Source organism: Lutjanus erythropterus, chromosome 8 (genome assembly GCF_056507025.1).
Source record: "Lutjanus erythropterus isolate fLutEry1 chromosome 8, fLutEry1.hap2, whole genome shotgun sequence".
NCBI lineage: Eukaryota > Metazoa > Chordata > Actinopteri > Lutjaniformes > Lutjanidae > Lutjanus > Lutjanus erythropterus.
In genome coordinates this window covers 40,547,187-40,564,542 of record NC_139324.1, presented here as the reverse complement: position 1 = coordinate 40,564,542, position 17,356 = coordinate 40,547,187, and the positions used below count along the sequence as shown (strand labels likewise).

Below are 17,356 nucleotides of genomic sequence, written 5' to 3'. Positions count from 1 at the left end.
AATAGGAGTGAGAGGGGTGTGCACGACAAAAAGAGGGAGAGGAAAAAGAGTGAGAGTGAGCAAAACACTACCTCATAGGTTTTCATTCAGCCTTGTCCCTGTTAATCGCACCGCCTGATATCATTCATCTGCTTCGAGAGTTTGTTTTAAGAAGCAGAACAAACACTCCTGCCAATCCCCTCTCCTGGCGGTCTGATACCGAGCAAGACACTTACACACACACACACACACACACACACACACACACACACACACACGCATGAACACTCAGTCACTGTGTTTTTGACATTTTTGAAAACCTATCCATTTTTATTTTAATAAAGCTATTTATATATCAGACTAATGTGTCAACATGTCACAGAATGAAAACACTGATCACAGGGAATCTTGTGTCAGCCTCTTCGCCAATAATATCATGGAAATGAAGATCCATCCAGAGGCAAACTGCCCAAACACTGTTCTCCACCAGAACGTGTGATATGACGTGTGATAATAGCAGACAGCTTGGATCATAGTTATGGTTTCATTATAATCCATTCTAATAATTCAACTTGTGAAGATTAGGGGAGTAAATGTACCTAATCCTGCACTCTTTAGAAATAAAGGTGCTAATTACAACCATAAAATGTTCTCTGGCTTGTCCCCATAGGACAAGCCTTTTTGGTTCTTGGTAGAACTTTAATAAAAGGTTCCACAAATAAAACTCAACATATAGGTAAACCTTGTGAGAGATTTCACCCAGAGCCCTTGATGGAAGGTTCTACAGACAACTCTTTTATTGAGTAATGGTTCCACCAAGAATTCTCTCAAGGGATTCTATCCAGACCACGTTCTAAGGGTGCTAGCAAGAACTCACCAATGAGGCTCTTCAATTATATTATGGTACAAAGTCAAACTTTGCAAACTATTATCAAAAGAGTTCTTCAAGGATAACAACAGTCCTTACAAAGAACCCTCGACAAATCCTTTATTCAAAAAGCAGTGCTAACAAGAACTCACCCAGAGGGTTCTACCAAGAACATTTTTACATTCTAAAGGATTTCATCAATAACCCACCAAGGAGGTTCTACTGAGAACCTTTTTATATCCCAAGGGTTTTGTCCAGCACCCACATAGAACCTTTTTGTGTTGTGGTACAAAGAACCCTTGGGAAACCATTGACAAACCAGTCTTCAAGGATTTCTTTCTTCTAAAAAGAGTTCTTTGGATGAAAAAGGTCTGGCCCTTTATTAACAAAGAGAGGGTTCTTCACAAGCAAATGGTTCTGGGTAGAACCTCAGCCCTTCAACAAGAGCCATTTTGGAACTCTTGTTTCTAAGATTGTGCAGCATGAGCTGTGATATCTGCTATATGATGTGGAAACGTGGAAATTATCATAAAAGTTAATAACTGCATACCCAATTGCGTGTATCCGAGCATGTATGCGCTGTCTACGGACACACACACACACACACACACATAAATCTGCAGGGACACCCACTGTTGCATTCCTTCTATGATTATTGCCAGTGTATTGGCAACATCACTATGGAAACAATGCAATATTTTCAATACAGGTGTTCTGTGTGTACAGTGTGTGTATCAGTGTGTGAGTCTGTGTGCATTTCCTCAAGTGTGTGTGTGTGCGTGTGTGTGTGTGTGTGTGTGTGTGGCAGTCACACAGATGATTAAATCATACAGACAGTCTGTGTTGTGTTAATTAGCAGGTACAGGTATGATACTTAGCAACACACACTCCCTCTCAACAACCGCGCATTATCTCCGTACTGCCATCAGCGTTTGAGAGAAAATGAAACTGATGAGCACATGTGCACGGGTATTTCTATACAGTATGTGTAGGGTTTTATGGATGTGAGAAAAAGATAATTGCTTGTTTGCGCCTGTGTGTGTGTGTGTGTGTGTGTGTCTGTGTGTGTGTGTGTGTGTGTGTGTGTGTGTGTGTGTGTGTGTGTGTATCTGTGCGTGTGCGTGTGCCAGGGGCAGCGCTGGGAAGCCAGCTCTGTCAGCAGCTCACAATAGCCAGCCTGGTTTTTACAATGGGAGGTGTAGAGTTGTAAAACTAGTGAATGTACTGGATGAAGTTTGGATGGAGTCCTGGAGGCAAAAGACAGAGACACTCAGACGACTCTGACAATGAGACAAAAGTTTCCTTATGATCTCTTTTCACACAAAAGCAAATACAGCAAAGTGGACTGGTGAAAGAAAAAAAAGATGGCTTCTACGTTTACATTTGCACTGATTTTCCACTATTATTACAAAGATGACAATATTGCAATTTTGATAAAGGTCATGTAAACAGTTAGATGGATATCAGACTGAATTGTCAACTTATTATTTTCATATTCAGTCTGACATCGCCTCTGTGATTTCCCCGAAGTAGGAGGAGGGATTTGATTTTCCCTAACCAATCATAAGCGATCAACATGATTTTACTGCCATGACAACATACTTTATAGGACCGTTATATCACGCTTGATACAACACAAACATTTTAGCTTCATAAATGAGACAACATAAGTGCATTTACATGGAATTAACTATTTTTTTCCTCAGTAAAACAATAGACACATTTTTAATACTTTATTTTTAAAAAAGCATACTGCAGATATAAATCTTACATGTCTAGAATTTAATCCATAGTATTTTATTCATTTGGGGACCCAAATAAAATCTCCTGATCCAGTCTTTGGGAATGACTGATATAGATTATATTTTTAAAGAAGAAGTTGAAAATGTAAATGACAGTTATAAAGGCATAAAACCAATGATCTGTTTACAAATCAAGACTTGAAAGTCTATAGTGGCAGAGCTGTTGGTGCAAAACAAAAAGTTTAATATTGAATGTCAAATCGAATCATGGATTTGGAGATTCGTAACACTCAAATAACAACAACTACATACAAATAAACAACAGTAAATTCACAAACTGCAGTCTGTTTTTTCTAAGGTGTCGTATCATACAACTCAAATACGCGATATGACAAACAACAGAGAAAAGCGTTTGTAAGAGCAGAGAAACGAGAGCAGGACTTAAACTCTTTGACCTTTGTTTAAGTGACAGATATCAAATGTATGGACTAAAGTAGGAACATTGAAATAAAACTGTTCTTTTGACATAGTATGAAATCATTCCTTTACTCTCAGCCTAACAACGTATAAAGACCCACTGAGGAACCCAAGAACACTGTACCTACTGTGATAGTGAGACCACATGTCCCTGATTTGATCATTTTTATAGATCCATGAAAAAGCAAAGACAACTCATGATTTCAAGGCAACATACTGCAATAGATTTCTGAGTTTTGAGCCCGACTCAGATTCTTAAATTTAAAAAAAAAGTTTTAATCTTCTGTTGAGATAATTTGCTTTTCTTCATGTAATTTCTTTGAGGCAGCAAAATCACTGTAACCAATTTTTGAAATGTCTTTTTCAGTTTCTTAAACTCAAAGATTTAAGATTTTCTAAAGAAAAGTAGTTAATTATCTCGGCAAAAGTTTTTGAAGTTTGTTGAAGCATAACAGTTTGAGTTGGGCTCAAAGCTCAAAAATCAGTAGCAGTATACTGCCTTGAAATTTTGAGTCGTCTCAACTGTTTTTTTTTTTCCAGTGTAATTTTAGAAAAACTCCAATATTTCATCAACTAAAATGTGCGTCATAGTCTACATCTGTGGCTCTGTGCCTTTTCCTCTAAATTCTGACGGTGGCTCATCTTCTTCAGTCTCCATCAGCTGGATATGGATGCCAAATCAAAAAAAGTCATCAGGGAATAGAGAGAATTTAATAATTGCAGCTCCAGACATTTCTTTTTTATTCTTATTTTGGCCAAAAATGCCTCTTTTGATTATGAAGCTTGCAGACCCCTGACCTCACTGAAAATGTTCCCAGTTTTCATTTCAGAAATTTGCTCACCTTGTACTGTAAGAAACAACAATCACAGTAAAATGTGAACTTATTTCTTCATTCCTCATTTATTATTGAATATGTGATTAATTTCATCTGAAGAAAAAGCAGTTTATTATTATTACAGGAGAACTGCAGTTAATTTGAACATTGTGTATGTTAGGGTTGTCGACGGAGCACATGAGGAAATGTATATCTGCTTGAATTGGGTACTTTTGACTTGGGGTTCCGTGTGAGTTTCGGGTACCAAAGCTGGTTGGATTTTTGCTTGAAGGCCGTTTTGATAATCCCCATTGGACTGTCTTAGATATAGACGGAAACAGAGCATGATGGGAGGGGAATCTGAATCGGAAAGTGGAGTGAACTGAGGTGGAAAAGCGCATTGCTGGCGATATACCCAGAAATGGGGTGCATTAATTGGATAATAGGATTCTGTCGGCGGTCAGCATTCTTGCCCTTTTTTGGAGATCGGTACATAAAAGTGTGCATCCCTGCGAGGTTGAATTGAATATGGGAATACTTTAATGTAGACTCCAAAAAGTGCACGTGGCAGGCACGAAGAAACGAACTGAATTGTTTTTTTAATAAATCAATCAGAGCTGCTTCAGGATGTTTGTGTTACAGTGGACAAAACATTTAATTAATTCTTGAGTGGACAAAAACACTCCTGATTTAGGAAAATAAATCTGTTTTTGTGAATGAACCCTTCATTTGTCTTCTGCTCTGTGGCCTTCTGCAGCCTCAGTGAAGACAAATGTACTTAAAATGACTGAACCACTGACTCCACTCCAACGTATAAAGATCAAAGTGAGCTCTTAAAGCTCAAATACTCATAATAGGACACTTCAAATGGATGCACACACAAATCCAGTTTGCACACAAAATCCTGCATGCACAGTACACGCACGCACATTTATCCAAGCTGACGCATTCGCTATTGTGCAGGCATGCACAGAGATTAAAGCATGTGCACACTTGGAGAAGGAACTACAAAGTCAGACAGTAATCAGATCCTCCTCATGCAAAGTGCCACTGTTCCTCCAACTGTCATTTAAGGTACAGCTCCCGGACAGATAACACCAACGAGGACGTGCAGCCGATGATATTATCAGAGGGATTTAAGGAAACATTGTCTCGCATGAACAGTTCTTCATGATGATAAAGTCCCAAAACAGAGACAGACGGTCATATAGTGAGAGATAAAGTAAGACACAGAAACAGAAATACCCAAATCAAAAGCACTGATAGCAGGAGTATCAATGCTGCTACCACCTGTGACAAGCTAACAGCTGGTCCAGTGGTGGACTCAGGCTTTCTGAGGAGCAAAAGAAAAAAAAAACAGCTATATGTGGTGGGGCACTTTGGAGGCAAACTAAAGGGCACTTTATCATATTTAGGTCACTGGAGGGGCACCCAGAGGACAATATAGCATGTTGTCTTGCACAGTGGGCCACACTAGAGGACACTTTATTGTGTTTTGTCCACTGAAAGGCCACCCTAGAAGACACCTTAGCATGCTGTCTTGGACATTGGGCTACCATAGAGGACACTATCATGTTTTCCTGGACATTGGGACAGCGTAGAGGACACTTTAGCATGTTGTTTTGGACATTGTGCTACCCTAGAGGACACTTTAGCATGTTTCCTTGGATATCAGGCCACCCTAGAAGACACTTTTGCATGTTGTCAGACACTGGACCACCCTAGTGGGCACTTTATTGTGTTTTGTCCACTGGAAGGGCACCCAAGAGGACACTTTAGCATGCTGTCTTGGACATTTGGCTATCTTAGATGGCACTTCATGTTGTCTTGGACATTGGACCTCCCTAGACAGCACTTTTGGATGTTGTCTTGGATGGGGGGGGGGGGGGGCAGAAGACACTTAAGCATGTTGTCTTGGACACTGGACCACCCTAGATGACACTTTATTTTGTTTTGTCCACTGGCCCTAGACAGCAATATAGCATGTTGTCTTGGACACAATCCACTTTATCACATTGACTTGGACGCCCCAAGAGGGCACTTTGGCATGTTGTCTTGGACATTGGACCCCCCTAGGGGGCACTTCATTACATTTTGTCCATTGCAAGGACATCCTACATGGCACTTTATCACATTGTCTTGGACACTGGCCCACTTCAGAGGGCATTTATCACATTTTATCTACCATAAGAGCATCCAAGTGGGCAGTCACCCCCCTGTCCTTCTTTTTTTCCACCAGTGAGCTGGTCCAGTCGAGAACTTTACCTTGTGGTTGCTTGAAAAATCAAAATAGTCACGTATGATATGTTTTTGAATTTGTTCCATAAAATTTGTTCCGTATTTCCTAAATTAGCTGTAAATTGGGGAAAAAAACATAAGTTTCCACTTCAGATATTAGAAATAGAGGCCTTATGCAGTGTTTTCTGGGCCCAGAGGTGGGTCAGAAAGAGATTAAACATCGGTGCTCAGAGCGACCTCGGGTTTCATTAAGGATCTCACGGCACCATAGATAAAGTGCTGTACTGTACAGGGCCCTTCTTTTTTTTCACTCCGCCCACGAATGAGTGAATTTCATCCCTCCTTAATCCCTCAAGTATGCTGGAGATGAAGACAGTCACGACAAGCGCTAGTCTGAGACGCCAGAGTGAGAGAGGAAAAGAAAAACGGGTCAAAGAGGGATGGCTAAGGAGAGGGTGTCTCGGGGTGGAAAAAGATGGTGAGGGCCTCAGTGTGCGATAAGGAGGAGACAGAATGAGAAACAACGAGATGAAGCAATGATAAAAAGATGAAAATCAAAACAAGTAAAATTTGTCTGGCCTCCCAAACAAAGATGATGGATGGGAACAAACTGAACACCTTGCCAGCATCAGTGCGTTTGTGCTGTGAGAGGGTCTGTGTGCTTTCCTGTTTTCCATGACCCTGCAGTCTGGGACATGTCGATCACTTTCAAACGTGTTTGTTCATGTTGCTCTTGCTGATGTAAACCAAAGTTGAGAACAGTGAAATTTGTCTCCATAAAAACTTTCAGCACTTTTAATTTGTAATGCACCCAATTTAAATAGCAGCAATAAAGTCTGACCGAGGGGAAACCAACACCACCAAACCAATTTCACATAAGAAAATCCTCCAAAAGTTTGTTCAGTTGCAACAACTTGGTACAGTGGCACACCCAGCAGCACTGACGGCCAAAACATAAGCACTGTCCAAGATATTCATATGAAAAGTAGGGGTTGGAAAGGTGCACGGATGTTTGTGGGGCTCGGCAACAGCTATGGGATATGGAGAGCAGAGCTTGAACGCTAAATTAATGAAGGCTGGGACTTTTTGTACCACAGCTAGAGAGGCAAGTGTCACTGAGAGGAGAAGCATGCATCATACATGGAACTGGTAGAAGCCAATTCATCCAAGAATAGCTCTGATATCTATTCTAACACTATCTTTCTTTATTTTTAACATGAATTAATGAGTAAGATCAGCAAGCTCCTCTGACAAGCTATGGTATGTTTGCTATTGTAACTACAGATTCTGTACTATTTTTTTCCATCTGATACCTGAACTTTGCAGGGCAGCCACAACCAGCCAACAGATTAAAAATGAATCCACTTGATAAAGAGTCCATTTTGTTTTTCCAAAAAGCCCCAAACAGTTCAGTTCAAACCAGTTCACAATCACAACAGGAAGACAACTCAAAATCCCTGTGAAACTAAACCAGATCTGGAAGTGAAGATTGAAATTAGTGTCTCTACTTGCAGTTCAATAGCAGAGATTATGTACAGTAATCACTGATCAGTCTCTTATTCAGTAACTTAGTCACTCAGGTTTGCGTGAGCGTTAGCTCCGCCAAGACTGGCAACTCCTGGAGAAACTCCAACTGGGAAATGCACAGTCCTCCTCCTGACACAGACTCAAGAGATCAGGCTTCTGCTTACCACAGACTGGCTACAGTAACACAGACTTTGCTATGTGATCTGATGCCAAAGTAAAGCCAGTGTTTCTGACCATATAAAATTTAGCATAGTCTACTGGATGCTGTTGGGAAGTAGCAGGGTCCTGTATCAGGGCTAATACATTATTTGGTATGGGTGCAGATACTTATCTACTCACTAATAAATCCTGCAGTTTAGGCAGAATTGGAGGCATTTTTCACTGCTGATGCAGATCCTTCGTCAGCAATGTCTCTCAGGAAATAAAGTGGCAAGAATATTTGTTAAAAAACATTATATACAAAATGCAAAATACTATTGGTCACAGATATTAGCAAACTGTTTTAAGTCTTATCACAGACTTTGAGTGGGAACATTTGTCCTGTTATTTGATGGGACTCTCGCTTGTTTAGTCGGTAAGAAGAGTCTTAGTTTTCATTTATTCATTAGTAACAGAAAAAAAACTCCTCAAACTCCATGTGGGGGCTTCGCCTCGCCAATTGTTGTGATGCAGACCTTTTTGTCTTCTAAAACTGAAGTCAACAGTGCACTGATGCCGCTGCTGGAGAGATTAGACTGATGGAGGCCAGTTTGTTGGGTGGGAATACAGTAATACAGTGGCTCGGATCGGGACTCCAGGGACGATGAGGACATGGGAGGTTCAGGTGGGGACAGGAGATATGAAGCAGCTTAGCGAGTTTGTAACTTAGCAAATTAACTAGTAAGTATACATCATCCATCATGTCGATAAGTTTGCAAGTATTTGTTTTTGTGACGCTGGAGATGTTCAGTCTTTTTGCTGGTTGTTCAGACACATTTAGAGCCGATACCCTTTTGTCATTGGTATTTAACAGGCATCTCGCTGTGTCCCCAAAATATATACTAAAATAATCAAATTAACGTCATTAATTAATGTGCAGTGACTTGTCAATGAATGGTCTGAACTGACGATTATTAGTCAACTTGAGAAATCTTTCGTTGGGTACCCTAGTTTACAAGGAGAACGACAAATGAGAGCAGATCATAAAACTGTAATAAAAACATTACAGAACATGAAAAGACTCAAAACGCCACAAAAGAGCAACTCCGATTTTGCCCCAAAATCTGACAGATAAGACAGAAGATTAAACTTAAGGCATACATTCACATTTCAAGCTGCCAGCTCCAAAATCATGAGAACTATTTTTTCCCCTCTTCATCGAATTACAGAGGCATTCTGACGTTTCTTGGCCCATTTTTTACCCTCTGCCCTTTATATTTCTGACACTGGAACATACTTTACATATGAATGCACACAAAAATGCATGAATGCACAAAAAGCGCAGACACACATGCACACACATAAACACGTTTAATTTAAGTTCTCTACCTGATGCCAAACCCACATCGTCATTTAATCTTTATCTGTGCCCATCTCCCTGGTCCTGATTAGACATCTAGCTTTTCAGAGCAGGAGTGGAGCGGACAAGATAAGATCTGTTACAATGAAACTCTCCTCTGGTGATGATGGTGGTTCTTACTATGGAGTCTGCGTGTGTGTGTCTGTGCGTGTGTGTGCGTGCATATGTGTTCCCATAACTGTAAGGCTGAATGAGTGCATTTGTACATCTCTGAGTGCATGTTAAACAGATTTGGACTGACACATGCATAAACACACAAAGGAGGAAAACACACATACACAAATGCAGTGTGTGTGCACCTGTAGGCCTGTGGCACGCTCCGGGCAGGCCGTCCGCCAAACTGGGGCTGTGACCGACACACACACACACACACACGCACATAGAGCAAAGTTGGCCCCGCTAAGCACCGCAGTCAAAACCAGTATAAGAGAGCAAAGGCATTCCTCACCCCTCTGACTCTCTGCTCTCAGGCCAAATGATTAGAGTGCTCTAATCAGCAGAGGCTCTGAAAGGACGCCTATCTCCCCGCATTTCATCTCCCTCACTCTCCGTCTATCACTCCCTCTTTTCCTTCAGCGACAACCTATCTGTGCGAGAGGTATTTTCCTTCAGAGGACAAGTAGGGCTAAAGACCTGCAGAGACACTGAAGAGGAGCGAGCAATGAGACAGAGAAACGGAGATGTATGGTGGTATGTCCAGCAGCTTTCAACAGAGAGCATCATTGTCCTGGCAGACTGCGGAGCGAACCCACAGGTGTGGCTTCACCCGAGCTGCACCACAGTCAGCCACTGTGTGTGTGTGTGTGTGTGTGTGTGTGTGTGTGTGTGTGTGTGTGACTCTCCTCCAGAATGTGTGCACTTGTGTGTCTGTGTGAGGGAGCCAGAGAACAAGTGAGTGAGTGAAAGAAGATGACAACGTATGTCAGTGGGGATAAAAAGGAAGTAGCTGATTTCTTAGTGTTGATTCCCTTAATCCCCTGCAGCTTTATTTAAAATAAATATCCTGAGTCCTGTAGAAAGCCGCAAGTAGGACACTGACATCAACATTACACAAATGGAATATATTTTGTCATGGCTACTTTTTGAAAAATCAGAAATGATGATGAATGGTAAATGTTCTTTCCCCTCTCTCCAACTGATCGTGCCACAGATTAAGAACAGAGTTTATGTGACTGTTTAGAGTCCTGCGTGAGGTTGGGTACCCACAGGTAACCCATAAAAAAACTTCTAAAATGGGTTATATTTGAATAAATCCACTTGTACACGGCACATCTACATTTTGATCCGTCCTCCTCACAGCTGCGTGCCCCACCAGCACAGTTTCAGAAGCGTTTCAGCAGCAGATCTTTTTACCTGCCTGATTATGTTTACTTGCTCAGATTTTGTTGTTCTGGTTTTCTTTCCTAATTTGACACACCAACTGAGAAGCCGTCCATAGAAGCCGTTTGAAAAAGGGTGGGCGCCTTTGAGAAAACCTCTGGCAGGTGATTGGATGAACAATCTGTCACGTCGGACACGGGCAAACTTCAAACAATCAGATCAACTCACTGAACCGAAGCCAAAGTCGGCCAGAAGAAGAGTGAAAACTTTTGCATTGATAAGCCTTCACTGTCGTTCTTTGCTCTTCTTTTAATCATGAAATCCTTTCAAGCTTTGAGATATTATTTGCTCGAGACGAGTCATTTCCATGAAAACCACTTACACGGCTGCCAGTAGTCCCTCCGAGGACGCTGATTGGCTCACACCACCTCTGGTGCAGACACAAACAGATAGCTTGGAGCCTGGCAAGATGGATTCTTGTGTGATCTTGTGATCTCACAAATCCAGCTGCCTTGCAAGGTAACCTCTTTCATTGCTCTTTGTGCTTCTAGCGTGGATTAGTCGGGAAACAACTGGGTTTATAAAGTGTATAGTCTAAACCCGCTCTATCTGAAAAGTTCCCTGAGATAACTTTCTGCTGATTTAGAGCTACACAAAAGTGAACTGAATTAAATTGTTTTTTTGTTTTTTTTGTCCGTTTTTATGTTCACAAGTCTACATGGAGGCTTTTGATTTGAAAATCCTCTCTCTTTTTCTGATTTCGCTCAGTCTGCTCTGTGCAGATTTATAGACTGACACTTCTTGGACACACCAAGGCGATGCATCAACCGCGTCTGATGGAGTTCAGCCCTAATAATATAACACACACAATACAATAATATGTTTTTGCCCCATGGAGAAATCAGAAATGAAGATGATTGTGCAGTATTTTTGACATTTAAATCTACTAATACAGTAAGTAAATACATTAGGCTCGTTGTCGCTATGGAAACACATCGACAGCTGTAGGAGCACATCAGCGGGAAACACAAGTGAGTGACTGTGTGTTTGTGTTTAATCACTGGTGCAGGTCGGGTCACGGGAGATTAACGGTTCCGGGTGGGTTCAGATCTGACTTTGAGATAGTTGCGGGTAACGGGTTGGTTCTGGGTCTCAGCTCTGCAGGTGCATGCGGATGCAGTGAGTAAAAAAAAAAATTTCTTTCCTCTCTTTCAGTTGGTCGTGTCACAGATTAGGAACAGTGCTTGTGTGATTGTTTAAACAAATTATGCTTTGGTTGGTCAAAACTGTACAATCATCCATAAAAGTAGGATTTATCCAAAACCAGTATCAAAAATGCCTCTGATGCAGCCTGAAATACTGGATCTGGAATCAGAGAGTACATTTTGGCTAATTAGTCAAATATAAAAAAATTACAATGAATAATAAAAAATTATTCCAATCGATCATTTAGGAATTTAGATTAGGAATTACATGATTATTAAAACTACTGATGCATTGGTTGGTAATGACGTGACAATGATCAGTAAAGTTGGGTTGTTCCGATACCAATGCCAGTATCGGTAATGTCTCCGATACAGCTGAAAACGCTGGTTCGGGTATCAGAGAGTATGCGGGTCTATGCACTGATCTGATACCACGGATTGCGGCCAAAACAGGACCCTGCTGCTTCCCACCCTGTATGCCTTTTTTTTAGTCTGAACCAGGCAATAAAACATAGCAATCCATACGGGGTGTACAAGAACATCTCTGCAGTAAAGGTTAGACATAGTACGGTATTTTAATATGGTTCTTCACGATCTTCTCGTGTCTCTTTCCCTTGAAGTGCTAATTAAGCCCAGATAAATGACGGCATTTTGCCAGATTCAGCTCAGATAAACCAAAGTGTCTGAGGGCAAAGTAAATCACTCGCCCCTGTAGGGACATTGTTTTTCCCTCTTTCCCTCCACAGCTGGGTCACAGCACAGTTCACCTACAGACCAGCAGCCCTCTGGCTAAAAGTGACTCGTCTTTGTCGATACTAAGCCGGCTAAACGTCACATTTCAAGTGCATGTTTTTCTCTCTCTCCCTCTCCGTCCACACTGAGCCTGCTTTTACACACCTGAAAACTGAACTTTCAAAAAACACTCCAGTAGCTGCACCTCTGAATGAGCCGGTCTGGCTTTTTTAGTCTAGACAGGGAAAACTGAGGTTTTTGAAGACAATCACGAAATCCTTCTCAGACACTGTCAAAGATACATACTTATGTTGATATTGTCAAGTGCAATCATAAAATAGTGATTTGATTAGCGTTGCAGCAAAAGATTCTCTGCCTGATCAGCAGCTTGCAGTTTTGAGCCAAGATCTAATTACTGTTTTATTTTGACTGAGAGCCTAAACAGAATAATAAAAGGGAACGAATTATGAGTTTGGCTTCATGAAGAAACGCTAACGATGATGGAGAAAATGGAAAGGACAGATTGGAGGTTTACCCAGCTGAGACTGAGTCCAGCTGCTGCCAGATTCCTGTCCAGTTGGGTTGTTTCGGGTTGTATTGTGCTCGGTAAAATGGGCTCAGGCGTGTGGATGGGATCTGCGCTGGTTTACTATGAGCTGAGCTGTTTTTAAAATAATAAAAATCACATTACATTAATTATGTTACTCGAGCTGTCCCTTCACTGTAGCTGGAATTTTGGGGCAGATACCAATAACAGGGAGTAAAAGTAATATGATACATTATTAATATTCTTTTTATACAGAACATGAAATACACACATAAACACACATCTTTTGCACTGAACCCTCAAACATAATTAATAGTTGTGATACAGATAAATAATGGAGGAGGCATATTTTACAATTTAACAACTTTATTGTCTAACGTGATCAGGGCACTGAAAACATCGACTTTCATTGGTACTTTTAATAATCAAAAGTAACTATAGATCATAAACAATCTGAGAACATATATGCTGATATTGATATAGACCGATACAGCTGTAATAGGCAAATATCAGGCTGATATTTTGGTCAGGTCCTATTTTTAAGGCAGAGGGCAGAAATGAAAAATATTTTGTGTTAACAGTGTATGATGTAGCTTCCTGTTTGCGTTTTTGTGAACACTTGAATTGTTGCTTTATTATTATTGTTATACTGAAAATTTGTGATAAACCACAACACTGTCGCTATTGTTTATTAATCCCTTTGTATTGTTTATTATAGGTAATATTCTGAAGGGTTTTTAAATTATTTTTGATTAAATTTTGAGTACTTATTGGTCTGAAAAACCAATCTGGCCACACTGACCGAGTCCCTGTCCTGAACAGATGTTGGCTACGATGATGTTCTCCTGTCTGACATTTTATAGACCATACACCTTATCTATTAATAGAGAAAATAACTGACAGATTAATCGACATGTGCAGCCATGCTTACATCACATTTAGTGCTGGGTCGTATGGCCTTAAACTGATATCACGATATAATCTGAGGCACATTGGCTTTTCTTAAACATGTCCTGAAGGGGAAAAACACTGTTATGGAAACTGCATGGTAGCTATTTATTGAATTCTTATTACTAGGACGTATTTCACATAGTATAGATGAAGCTTAAGAACACTTCATGTGCAAAACTGCAATAAAAAATATATATATAAAAAAAACAACACAAAACTTTTTCAAACATGTCAAGTATTAAACCACCATGTAAACACTGTCATCTGACATAATTTGCAGATTTTTGTTTTTGCCTGTTGTTGCGTTGAGAGTTTTGTTTTGTTTTGTTTTGGTTTTGTTTTGTTTTTTAGTTTAGCAAAATAAGGGTTCTACTGGTTCGGGATGGTATAAAAGTATAGGCAAAATACTGTATTTTTTTTAAATTCCATATCCAATAAATTCTATAGATACTGGTGGAAACTGTTCATTTTACCGACAATAATCATTCTCATTAATTCTAATAAATCCTCTCAGGTTATTTGCCTTAACCTCATGTCTTTAGAGATTGTTTGAGAAGTGACAGAATAATTGAAAAGTTGGTTTGGGGAGACAGACACGTCCTCTAAAGCTGCCAGTCCATCTGCCGGTCACAAGGACACTGAGTGGACTCACAGCCTCTCTGACACTACAACCCACAGTGACCTTGACTGGGCTGTGAATGAACAGTGGGAGGATTCGCTGTGAGAAAAAAAAAGAAAAAAACATCACAAAGCTTCATATTCAAACACTGACGCTCTGCACAAGCGTGTGTTTGTGTGTGTGTGTGTGTGTGTGTGTGTGTGTGTGTGTGTGTGTGAGAGAGAGAGAGAGAGAGAGAGAGAGAGAGAGAGAGACAGAAATATTGGATGTTTTCTAATGAAACACTGCACACAAGACAATGATAGTACTACACAGACAGACAGACAGACAGAGACCCACACGGAGAGAAAATATGTTATCAGCAGATCTGCAGAGTGTCTGTCTGTCTGTCTGTCTGTCTGTCTGTCTGTCTGTCTGTCTGTCTGTCTGACTGTCACACACCTTGCCGAGCTGAGCCTATACGGATTGTTTTATGATGACATATCCACTGCGCCTAGAGGGCCACCTGACATTCCTCACTCTGAACCCCCACTACACACACACACACACACACACACACACACACACACACACACACACACACACACACTCCTCTCTCCTCCATGTATCACTGCAGGCCATGAGCAGCAGACACCTCTCTCAGCACACTGCCTCTCTGACTCTTTGTCCTTCACCCTGGGGACCCGTGTTTTCCCAGAGTTTCAGTTGTTGATTTTCATTTTAAATTAGTTTTCATATAATTATTGGGGCTGCAAACAACAATCATTTTCCATTATTTTCTTGATTAAGTGTTTGGTCTATAAAATGTCAGAAAAGTGTGGAAAAATGTCGATCAGTGTTTGCAAAAATCCAAGATGACGTCCTCAAATGTCTCATTTCGTCCACAGCCTGAAGATAATCAGTTTACTGTCATTAAGGAACAAAGAAACCAGAGGATATTCACATTTAAGAAGCTGAGAATTTTGACTTCTTTTCTTATAAATTACTCAAAACGATTAATCAACTATGAAAATGGCTGGTGATTAATTTAATAATCGATTCACAGTCGACTAGTCATTATAGCATTATATTAAATATTTTAATACCATAGAAAAAACAGAAATAGTTAAGTATGTTTTGTTTTTGTAGCAATATTAAACAGGTGTATTTCTAAGATCTAGGTAAGCAGGGTTGGGTCAGTTACTGAAAACAAATTACATGGCAATTTTTGTATTTAGTGATGTGATCCAAAAAATGTAATGTAATCTGAATACTTATGGATTTCTACAAAGACTGAAAATCTGGTCACAGCCACAAGTATTCCTTTTTCTCCTTAAACAAAACATTTTTAATGCAAATAAAACACATTTTTCATACTGGTACAAACCACAGGTGCACTGATGTGTTTATTCTAAGGCTGGGTGATATATCAATATTATATCAACATGAGACAACATCATCTTAAATTTTGAATATTGTTATATCACGATACAGCATTAATGTCTTTTCCTGGTTTTAAAGGCTGCATTACGATACAGAACTAGAAACTCACTTTGTTATTATATCTACATTAATGATGATTATTTATCAAAACTCTCATTGTGTTGATATTTTGTGAAAGCAGCGATAGTCGTCCCTACAGTATGAAAGAAAGTAGTTCCAGCAGTTTCTACTGCAGAAAGAAAATAGTTCTTACGTGAAACGGCTCACAACAAGTTCTGCAGATTATTTTGAGTGACCGGGTCATGAAAAGTGTTGAAATGTCAGATGTATTATTTGGTACTTTGAGTGGCAGAAGTCGAGTGGCAGTTTGTCCCATTATACTGGAGAGAATACAGACGTCTCAGCAGCTGATATTTCCAAAATTTTACAACTCTATAGACGGATAAACAACACCGACTACAAGCCAGAGGAAAAACATGTATTTTTGATTTTGGGGTGAACTGTCCCTTTAAAGACAATCAGGCTGATCAAATAACTGATAATGTAACTACAGCCTAATTACACATTTTTTCAAATGTAATCTGGGTGGTTTATAGTCAGTATTTTTTGTAATCTGATGATGTAATCCTGATTACATGTAATCCATTACAAACTAAAACTGATTAAATAGGTGTATTTTTAAAATCTAGGTAACAGGTGTCTTTTTATTCTAATTTATCTGCTTATTTGGTCCATTTTTATGGCTTATAGAGCTACACTATATAGGGGGAAAATCGTATTACAGTTATTTTGACAGAAATTGCTGTTGCATTATACCATAAAATAAGTGAGTGTCATTTTTGCATCACAATTTTTGTCAAAAGTTAAAAATCATGATGATGTGACTTTTGTTTGGGTCTGCAGCAAACAAACATGTTCTCTTTCATCTGGAGAACAGGATTTTTAGGTCAGGTCATCACTGCAGCTCTACAGTACCTCGTTATGAAGCTGTTTTGTCACACATTTTCTTTGATCCAATAATTGCATGGTTCTGCTATTTGAATATTTGACTTGCATTTCGATTTTGATTTAAAAAAAAAAAAAAAAAAACTACGATTAATTGTGCAGCTCTGGTGACTTTCATACATTGTGTCAGCTCCATTCTTCCCTTGCAGACTTGACATTGATGATATTCCTCTTTTGATCAGACGGTTCTCCTGAGTATTTAGGTGAAAAGCCGGTAATCTAATGCTGAGAGACGGAGCTGTGGATAAATATAGAAAACACGAATGTGCCTCATCTTTGTGCGCAGAAATCAAATCAGACCGAGCCGGCTGGGATCATTTAAATCGCAGCTGGACACGGGACACAGAAACA

At 39.9% G+C, this 17,356-nt stretch overlaps 1 protein-coding gene across 1 annotated transcript in view; it reads right to left on the bottom strand.

The window, feature by feature from the left end:
* The window catches only part of wnt6b (wingless-type MMTV integration site family, member 6b), a 44,298-nt gene that overhangs the window by 26,203 nt on the left and 739 nt on the right, over window positions 1-17,356 (bottom strand). The gene's annotated exons all lie outside the window — the stretch shown is intronic.